This window comes from Bombina bombina, chromosome 1 (assembly GCF_027579735.1).
Source record: "Bombina bombina isolate aBomBom1 chromosome 1, aBomBom1.pri, whole genome shotgun sequence".
In the NCBI taxonomy this organism is placed as follows: domain Eukaryota; kingdom Metazoa; phylum Chordata; class Amphibia; order Anura; family Bombinatoridae; genus Bombina; species Bombina bombina.
The window spans coordinates 637,160,829-637,170,848 of record NC_069499.1 but is presented as its reverse complement, the minus strand read 5'-3'; the positions used below and the strand labels follow the sequence as shown (position 1 = coordinate 637,170,848).

General features: G+C 42.7%; 1 protein-coding gene across 5 annotated transcripts in view; it reads right to left on the bottom strand.

Moving 5' to 3' along the window:
* Window positions 1-10,020, bottom strand: part of DLG3 (discs large MAGUK scaffold protein 3) — a 482,093-nt gene that overhangs the window by 100,278 nt on the left and 371,795 nt on the right. The window lies entirely within an intron of this gene.

Sequence of the window (10,020 nt, the reverse complement as noted above, 5' to 3'; positions counted from 1 at the left end):
CCAAATAATCCCTATTCCTCTGACTGAGCATGCAGAGCTCTCAAACGAAATAGAACGAGGGATGATGTCCATGGAAGCACCATCATACCAATTGCCTCCATACACTGAACCGCAGATGCCAAACAGACTGAAGAGAGAAGGATTTGGGCTTTTCTGTCAGAAGGATTTTCATCAATAGGGAAACAATTAGTCCCTATGCAGACTACTCTGTAGCTGAGACAAGGGACTTCTTTTCCAGCTCCACTTCCAAACATGAACGAAGACCGACAACAAAAACCTCCAAATGAGATTTTGCTTGAAGAAGGATGGCGCCTAAACCAAAAGGTCATCCAGGCATGCCGCCACTGCAATCCCATTTTCAAGATCCATTGAGAAAACTCAGGAAGCTGTGGCAAAGCCATTGTTGAACCACAAACTGAAAAAGTTTGGTCAGAAAGTAAAACTCAAAAATCTAAAAAAAGAACCCTTTGATGGGAACCTGAGAGTATGCATCCTTTAGGTCTAAGGTCATTATAAACGGACCCTTTGCACCAAGGAAGAATGGAGCGAATAGTCTCCATCTTGAGGAACAGCACTCTGAGAAACTGTTTAGACTGTTTAAATTAGGACAAAAAGTTCCCACTGGGACCACAAACAGAATGGAAAATAAACCAAACCCTGTTCCAGAACTGCAACTGGACAATCACTCCCAGGGAGGAAGATCCTGGACACATTACAAGAACGCCTCTCTTCTTATCTGACTACAGATAATCTTGAGAGGTGAAACCTGCTCCTGGGAGGAAGGAGTTGAATTCCAAATCGAAACCCTGGAATACTATATCAACAGCCCCTTAGGGATCTAAGATCTATCGTATCCAGGCAAGACAAAAATGGAGATAGATTGCCCCCCATAGGATCCGATCCTGGCTCGGGGTAAACCCTACATGCTGAATGAGAGTTAGCGACAGAAAGAAAAAATTGGCCTCTCTCTGGAATCAAACCGAACGTCGCACCAAAGGATGCCGCACATGTAAAAGAACCAGGAGCTTTAGCTGACCACAAGCTCTCTAATTTCCAAGGGCAGCCAAATAAGCCACAACACAAATAACCATCACATGTGGGTGGATTCAAACTCTCGACCTTTGGTTTCACAGCTAGGTGTGCTAACCACTAAGCAAAACCAGAGGGACTCCATAAAGATCTCCATCCTGAAAGGAGCATCTATCTTAATCAGAATAATAGAGGCCCTTACTATTTTAAGTACCATGCTGATAATTAAAGGAGACCGTTTATTACAGACAGGAGATGGGGAAAAAGGAATCCTTGACTTCTCCCATACCTGAGAAATTCTCCTAGCATAGTCGAGAACAGGAGAAATCTTTACCAATGAAACCTAGTGTATATAAAAATAACTAGATCTAGAGGAGTGACGACAAGAGAGTCGAAGTCTACCAAGAAGCCAACCCCTCCTAAATAATACTAAAGGGTGTACATGCTTGACTCTGAAGAGAACTACTTCAGCACCAGATAAAGGAAACATACTGTCTGAATGGGAGACTTAACCTTCAGATGCTACCGACTATCATCCTTATTAGACTATAAGGAAGGCAATATGTATAGTAGCAAGCGGAGCAGAAACCTTACTATCTGATTTATTACATTTCCTCTAACGATTTCCCTTTAATACAGGTAAAACAGATAATGCCAGATACCAGAAGGCACCTGAGCAGAAATTCTGCAACAAATAACTCCCCCAGGAGATTGAGAGGAACTGCAGGACACTGCATGTGACGCCATAAAAAAGGACTTGGGACGTTAGAGGAGAAGTTGTGGCATTAGCCTAGACAGCATCATCCAGGGAGACATGAGGCTAAAATAATTTTGAAAATTATTTAAAAATATTTAAAATGACTCCCTTAAATTATATGGACTTGCTGGATTATATACATACTTAGGAACAGATCTCTGTTCCATTCTTAGCAAAAAAAAGAAATGATACAAATTATGATATTTGCTTATGTGAAGGAACTCTAACATAAACAAGGAATATGTATGAGACCTATGTAAAAAGCAAAAAAATTGCAATTGTTTACCATACCACAGCAAAGAAAATGTTTTCCATTTGTTCAAATACAAATTCTTTTCCCTTGGAATTCCTGAATGAAAAGGTGATAAAAGGAGACAGTGTTCCATCGCTTTTATTTACACAGATTGTAATAAAAAAAGGTGAATATACCACAAGCCTTCTAAAGTTAAAAACTCAACACACCGTAACTCTATACAAGCTCCGATTGTATAATTAAAGTGGAGAGCCTGATTTTGGGAAACTAAGAACGTAAATCTGCTTGATACCGTCTCACAACACTATCAACTCTCAGGACCGTTTAGAATAGAAACGCCGCTCCACCCTCGGACGGAGAGACAAGGTGGCGCTTCTCCTACCCGAGGAGGCGGGGCCACGAAGACTGCATGGAGGTGAAGCACGCAAAATCGTGCTTCATCCTGCCTCACAAAAGGCACCTTACTACAGCCTAAAGTTTAATACACTCTTGTGCAGAGTCCAGATATAAGTAAAAGGAATAAAATGCATCACACCGCTTCCTAAAAAAGCGGAATAGGATACCCCAACTCAGCGACATTGTTTCTCATAAGGCAATGTGTGTTCCCAGCTATGCAGCTCCTAGAAATGGCGCTCTATGCGCTCTCTTCTCAGTCACTACCAGAAGAAGCTGCCCGAGTACAGATTAAAAATCTAACAGAACTCAAATTAGATTTAAGCCCCAAGGTGGTTAACCCCTTCCTTACTATGAAGGAGATTAACCCCTAGTCTCCAAGTCTCATGACTAATGTTTAAATCAAAGAAAAACAGAATTTATGTTTACCTGATAAATTTCTTTCTCCAACGGTGTGTCCGGTCCACGGCGTCATCCTTACTTGTGGGATATTCTCTTCCCCAACAGGAAATGGCAAAGAGCCCAGCAAAGCTGGTCACATGATCCCTCCTAGGCTCCGCCTACCCCAGTCATTCGACCGACGTTAAGGAGGAATAATAGCATAGGAGAAACCATATGGTACCGTGGTGACTGTAGTTAAAGAAAATAAATTATCAGACCTGATTAAAAAACCAGGGCGGGCCGTGGACCGGACACACCGTTGGAGAAAGAAATTTATCAGGTAAACATAAATTCTGTTTTCTCCAACATAGGTGTGTCCGGTCCACGGCGTCATCCTTACTTGTGGGAACCAATACCAAAGCTTTAGGACACGGATGAAGGGAGGGAGCAAATCAGGTCACCTAAATGGAAGGCACCACGGCTTGCAAAACCTTTCTCCCAAAAATAGCCTCAGAAGAAGCAAAAGTATCAAACTTGTAAAATTTGGTAAAAGTGTGCAGTGAAGACCAAGTCGCTGCCCTACATATCTGATCAACAGAAGCCTCGTTCTTGAAGGCCCATGTGGAAGCCACAGCCCTAGTGGAATGAGCCGTGATTCTTTCGGGAGGCTGCCGTCCGGCAGTCTCGTAAGCCAATCTGATGATGCTTTTAATCCAAAAAGAGAGAGAGGTAGAAGTTGCTTTTTGACCTCTCCTTTTACCTGAATAAACAACAAACAGGGAAGATGTTTGTCTAAAATCCTTTGTAGCATCTAAATAGAATTTTAGAGCGCGAACAACATCCAAATTGTGCAACAAGCGTTCCTTCTTTGAAACTGGTTTCGGACACAGAGAAGGTACGATAATCTCCTGGTTAATGTTTTTGTTAGAAACAACCTTTGGAAGAAAACCAGGTTTAGTACGTAAAACCACCTTATCTGCATGGAACACCAGATAAGGAGGAGAACACTGCAGAGCAGATAATTCTGAAACTCTTCTAGCAGAAGAAATTGCAACTAAAAACAAAACTTTCCAAGATAATAACTTAATATCAACGGAATGTAAGGGTTCAAACGGAACCCCCTGAAGAACTGAAAGAACTAGATTGAGACTCCAAGGAGGAGTCAAAGGTTTGTAAACAGGCTTGATTCTAACCAGAGCCTGAACAAAGGCTTGAACATCTGGCACAGCTGCCAGTTTTTTGTGAAGTAACACCGACAAGGCAGAAATCTGTCCCTTCAGGGAACTTGCCGATAATCCTTTTTCCAATCCTTCTTGAAGGAAGGATAGAATCCTAGGAATCTTAACCTTGTCCCAAGGGAATCCTTTAGATTCACACCAACAGATATATTTTTTCCAAATTTTGTGGTAAATCTTTCTAGTTACAGGCTTTCTGGCCTGAACAAGAGTATCGATAACAGAATCTGAGAAACCTCGCTTCGATAAAATCAAGCGTTCAATCTCCAAGCAGTCAGCTGGAGTGAAACCAGATTCGGATGTTCGAACGGACCCTGAACAAGAAGGTCTCGTCTCAAAGGTAGCTTCCAAGGTGGAGCCGATGACATATTCACCAGATCTGCATACCAAGTCCTGCGTGGCCACGCAGGAGCTATCAAGATCACCGACGCCCTCTCCTGATTGATCCTGGCTACCAGCCTGGGGATGAGAGGAAACGGCGGGAACACATAAGCTAGTTTGAAGGTCCAAGGTGCTACTAGTGCATCCACTAGAGCCGCCTTGGGATCCCTGGATCTGGACCCGTAGCAAGGAACTTTGAAGTTCTGACGAGAGGCCATCAGATCCATGTCTGGAATGCCCCAAAGTTGAGTGACTTGGGCAAAGATTTCCGGATGGAGTTCCCACTCCCCCGGATGCAATGTCTGACGACTCAGAAAATCCGCTTCCCAATTTTCCACTCCCGGGATGTGGATAGCAGACAGGTGGCAGGAGTGAGACTCCGCCCATAGAATAATCTTGGTCACTTCTTCCATCGCTAGGGAACTCCTTGTTCCCCCCTGATGGTTGATGTACGCAACAGTCGTCATGTTGTCTGATTGAAACCGTATGAACTTGGTCCTCGCTAGCTGAGGCCAAGCCTTGAGAGCATTGAATATCGCTCTCAGTTCCAGAATATTTATCGGTAGAAGAGATTCTTCCCGAGACCAAAGACCCTGAGCTTTCAGGGATCCCCAGACCGCGCCCCAGCCCATCAGACTGGCGTCGGTCGTGACAATGACCCACTCTGGTCTGTGGAATGTCATCCCTCGTGACAGGTTGTCCAGGGACAGCCACCAACGGAGTGAGTCTCTGGTCCTCTGATTTACTTGTATCTTTGGAGACAAGTCTGTATAGTCCCCATTCCACTGACTGAGCATGCACAGTTGTAATGGTCTTAGATGAATGCGCGCAAAAGGAACTATGTCCATTGTCGCTACCATCAACCCGATCACTTCCATGCACTGAGCTACGGAAGGAAGAGGAACGGAATGAAGTATTCGACAAGAGTCCAGAAGCTTTGTCTTTCTGGCCTCTGTTAGAAAAATCCTCATTTCTGAGGAGTCTATAATTGTTCCCAAGAAGGGAACCCTTGTTGACGGGGATAGAGAACTCTTTTCCACGTTCACTTTCCAGCCGTGCGATCTGAGAAAGGCCAGGACGATGTCCGTGTGAGCCTTTGCTCGAGGGAGGGACGACGCTTGAATCAGAATGTCGTCCAGGTAAGGTACAACTGCAATGCCCCTTGGTCTTAGCACAGCTAGAAGGGACCCTAGTACCTTTGTGAAAATCCTTGGAGCAGTGGCTAATCCGAAAGGAAGCGCCACGAACTGGTAATGTTTGTCCAGGAATGCAAACCTTAGGAACCGATGATGTTCCTTGTGGATAGGAATATGTAGATACGCATCCTTTAAATCCACCGTGGTCATGAATTGACCTTCCTGGATGGAAGGAAGGATAGTTCGAATGGTTTCCATCTTGAAAGATGGGACCTTGAGAAATTTGTTTAAGATCTTGAGATCTAGGATTGGTCTGAACGTTCCCTCTTTTTTGGGAACTATGAACAGATTGGAGTAGAACCCCATCCCTTGTTCTCTCAATGGAACAGGATGAATCACTCCCATTTTTAACAGGTCTTCTACACAATGTAAGAACGCCTGTCTTTTTATGTGGTCTGAAGACAACTGAGACCTGTGGAACCTTCCCCTTGGGGGAAGTCCCTTGAATTCCAGAAGATAACCCTGGGAGACTATTTCTAGCGCCCAAGGATCCAGAACATCTCTTGCCCAAGCCTGAGCGAAGAGAGAGAGTCTGCCCCCCACCAGATCCGGTCCCGGATCGGGGGCCGATATTTCATGCTGTCTTGGTAGCAGTGGCAGGTTTCTTTGCCTGCTTTCCCTTGTTCCAGCCTTGCATTGGTCTCCAAGCTGGCTTGGCCTGAGAAGTATTACCCTCTTGCTTAGAGGACGTAGCACCTTGGGCTGGTCCGTTTTTACGAAAGGGACGAAAATTAGGTCTATTTTTTGCCTTGAAAGGCCGATCCTGAGGAAGGGCATGGCCCTTACCCCCAGTGATATCAGAGATAATCTCTTTCAAGTCAGGACCAAACAGCGTTTTCCCCTTGAAAGGAATGTTTAGTAGCTTGTTCTTGGAAGACGCATCAGCCGACCAAGATTTCAACCAAAGCGCTCTGCGCGCCACAATAGCAAACCCAGAATTCTTAGCCGCTAACTTAGCCAATTGCAAAGAGGCGTCTAGAGTGAAAGAATTAGCCAATTTGAGAGCATTGACTCTGTCCATAATCTCCTCATAAGGAGGAGAGTCACTATCGAGCACCTTAATCAGTTCATCAAACCAGAAATATGCGGCTGTAGTGACAGGGACAATGCATGAAATGGGTTGTAGAAGGTAACCCTGCTGAACAAACATCTTTTTAAGCAAACCTTCTAATTTTTTATCCATAGGATCTTTGAAAGCACAACTATCCTCTATGGGAATAGTGGTGCGTTTGTTTAAAGTAGAAACCGCTCCCTCGACCTTGGGGACTGACTGCCATAAGTCCTTTCTGGGGTCGACCATAGGAAACAATTTTTTAAATATGGGGGGAGGGACGAAAGGAATACCGGGCCTTTCCCATTCTTTATTAACAATGTCCGCCACCCGCTTGGGTATAGGAAAAGCTTCTGGGAGCCCCGGCACCTCTAGGAACTTGTCCATTTTACATAGTTTCTCTGGGATGACCAAATTTTCACAATCATCCAGAGTGGATAATACCTCCTTAAGCAAAATGCGGAGATGTTCCAATTTAAATTTAAAAGTAATCACATCAGATTCAGCCTGCTGAGAAATGTTCCCTAAATCAGTAATTTCTCCCTCAGACAAAACCTCCCTGGCTCCCTCAGATTGGGTTAGGGGCCCTTCAGAGATATTAATATCAGCGTCGTCATGCTCTTCAGTAACTAAAACAGAGCATCCACGCTTACGCTGACAAGGGTTCATTTTGGCTAAAATGTTTTTGACAGAATTATCCATTACAGCCGTTAATTGTTGCATAGTAAGGAGTATTGGCGCGCTAGATGTACTAGGGGCCTCCTGAGTGGGCAAGACTCGTGTAGACGAAGGAGGGAATGATGCAGTACCATGCTTACTCCCCTCACTTGAGGAATCATCTTGGGCATCATTGTCATTATCACATAAATCACATTTATTTAAATGAATAGGAATTCTGGCTTCCCCACATTCAGAACACAGTCTATCTGGTAGTTCAGACATGTTAAACAGGCATAAACTTGATAAGAAAGTACAAAAAACGTTTTGAAATAAAACCGTTACTGTCACTTTAAATTTTAAACTGAACACACTTTATTACTGCAATTGCGAAAAAACATGAAGGAATTGTTCAAAATTCACCAAACTTTCACCACAGTGTCTTAAAGCCTTGAAAATATTGCACACCAATTTTGGAAGCTTTAACCCTTAAAATAACGGAACCGGAGCCGTTTTAAGCTTTAACCCCTTTACAGTCCCTGGTATCTGCTTTGCTGAGACCCAACCAAACCCAAGGGGAATACGATACCAAATGATGCCTTCAGAAGTCTTTTATCAGTATCAGAGCTCCTCTCACATGCGACTGCATGCCATGCCTCACAAAAACAAGTGCGCAACACCGGCGCGAAAATGAGACTCTGCCTATGCTTTGGGAAAGCCCCTAAAGAATAAGGTGTCTAAAACAGTGCCTGCCGATATAATTATATCAAAATACCCAGAATAAATGATTCCTCAAGGCTAAATAAGTGTTAATATCAATCGATTTAGCCCAAAAAATGTCTACAGTCTAAATAAGCCCTTGTGAAGCCCTTATTTACAATCGTAATAAACATGGCTTACCGGATCCCATAGGGAAAATGACAGCTTCCAGCATTACATCGTCTTGTTAGAATGTGTCATACCTCAAGCAGCAAAGGACTGCAAACTGTTCCCCCAACTGAAGTTAATGCTCTCAACAGTCCTGTGTGGAACAGCCATGGATTTTAGTTACGGTTGCTAAAATCATTTTCCTCATACAAACAGAATTCTTCATCTCTTTTCTGTTTCTGAGTAAATAGTACGTACCAGCACTATTTGAAAATAACAAACTCTTGATTGAATAATGAAAAACTACAGTTAAACACTAAAAAACTCTAAGCCATCTCCGTGGAGATGTTGCCTGTACAACGGCAAAGAGAATGACTGGGGTAGGCGGAGCCTAGGAGGGATCATGTGACCAGCTTTGCTGGGCTCTTTGCCATTTCCTGTTGGGGAAGAGAATATCCCACAAGTAAGGATGACGCCGTGGACCGGACACACCTATGTTGGAGAAAAACCCTATTAAGAGAATAGGGAAACGTATGCTCTTTTTACACAAAAAGTATATATTTTTCCACTTAAAATTGAACTTTTTAGTTTTAACTAATAGTTAAAAAAGGCAGCATAAATAGAAATTGTATCTAGCGTGCCAGAAAAATAGTTAAAAACACAACTCTGTAACTGTGACTTGTATAAAGTACTTTAATGTTGATGATTTTAGGTAGTTTATCACATATGAGGAGAAGGGTGAAAAATAAACGATATTGGGTAAATATAAGAGCCTCTATTTAGGAACTGTGCCCTGTATTGCCCTATATTAGGGTAGAAAAGCCACTTTTTTACACTAAATATGTTATAAATCCCTTCCCCATCCTTCCCACAATATGTCCCAAATGTTACAACAAATGTTACAACAACAAATAAAATTATCAATTAGTAGATAGAATGAAATTAATAGAGTGCAGTTAAAATAAACACGAAGCCCCTAAGTTTATTTTAACTGCACTCTTAATTTATCGTTGAGTTTTCCCCTCCTCCTCATATGTGATAAACTACCTAAAATCAGCAACATTCAAGTACTTTATATAAGTCACAGTTACAGAGTTGTGTTTTTAACTATTTTTCTGGCACGCTAGATACAATTTCTATTTAAGCTGCCTTTTTTTTTTTTTTTACTATAACTAGTAAAAGTTACATTTTAAGTGGAAAAATATATAATTTATGTGTAAAAAGAGCATACGTTTCCCTATTCTCTTAATAGAGTTTTTTCTTTGATTTAAATGTTGTAATATGCTCTACTAAGCACACTACCAGCCAGTTACCTCTTTCTATAATATAGACAACAAGGTCAGCTGGGAGCCAATAGCATTTTTGCCTTTTCCAGCAAATCTGGGATCACCTCCCTTTGTTTTCTCATGACTAATGTGCCTGCATACTGCCCTAAATATCCCTCAGGATTTGTCCCACTAACAGCAGAGGGTCCTCAACCCCATCAGTGCCAGCCTTCTAGCCCTAGAAGAACAAAGGCATTTACCTGCATTCTAGCCGTCCGGCAGTCAAACGACTCACAAAGTATGAGAGAGACCTGTGCAAAGAGAAAGACAGAGTAAACTTACTCAGGCTTTCTATACCAGGGCAGCAACATTTTAGGCAAACGCAGCAAACCCACTTTACAAGTTCCTGCTTTAAAGCTACCACAGCCCTGCTGAAGAGACTAACGTGGAGTACAGCTATACCCAAATTGTGATGGAAGATCAGAGCTATCCTGCCCCAACTTCAAAATAAAAAAAATCTTAATAGAAGAATCTTAATCAGGATACCCAATTACT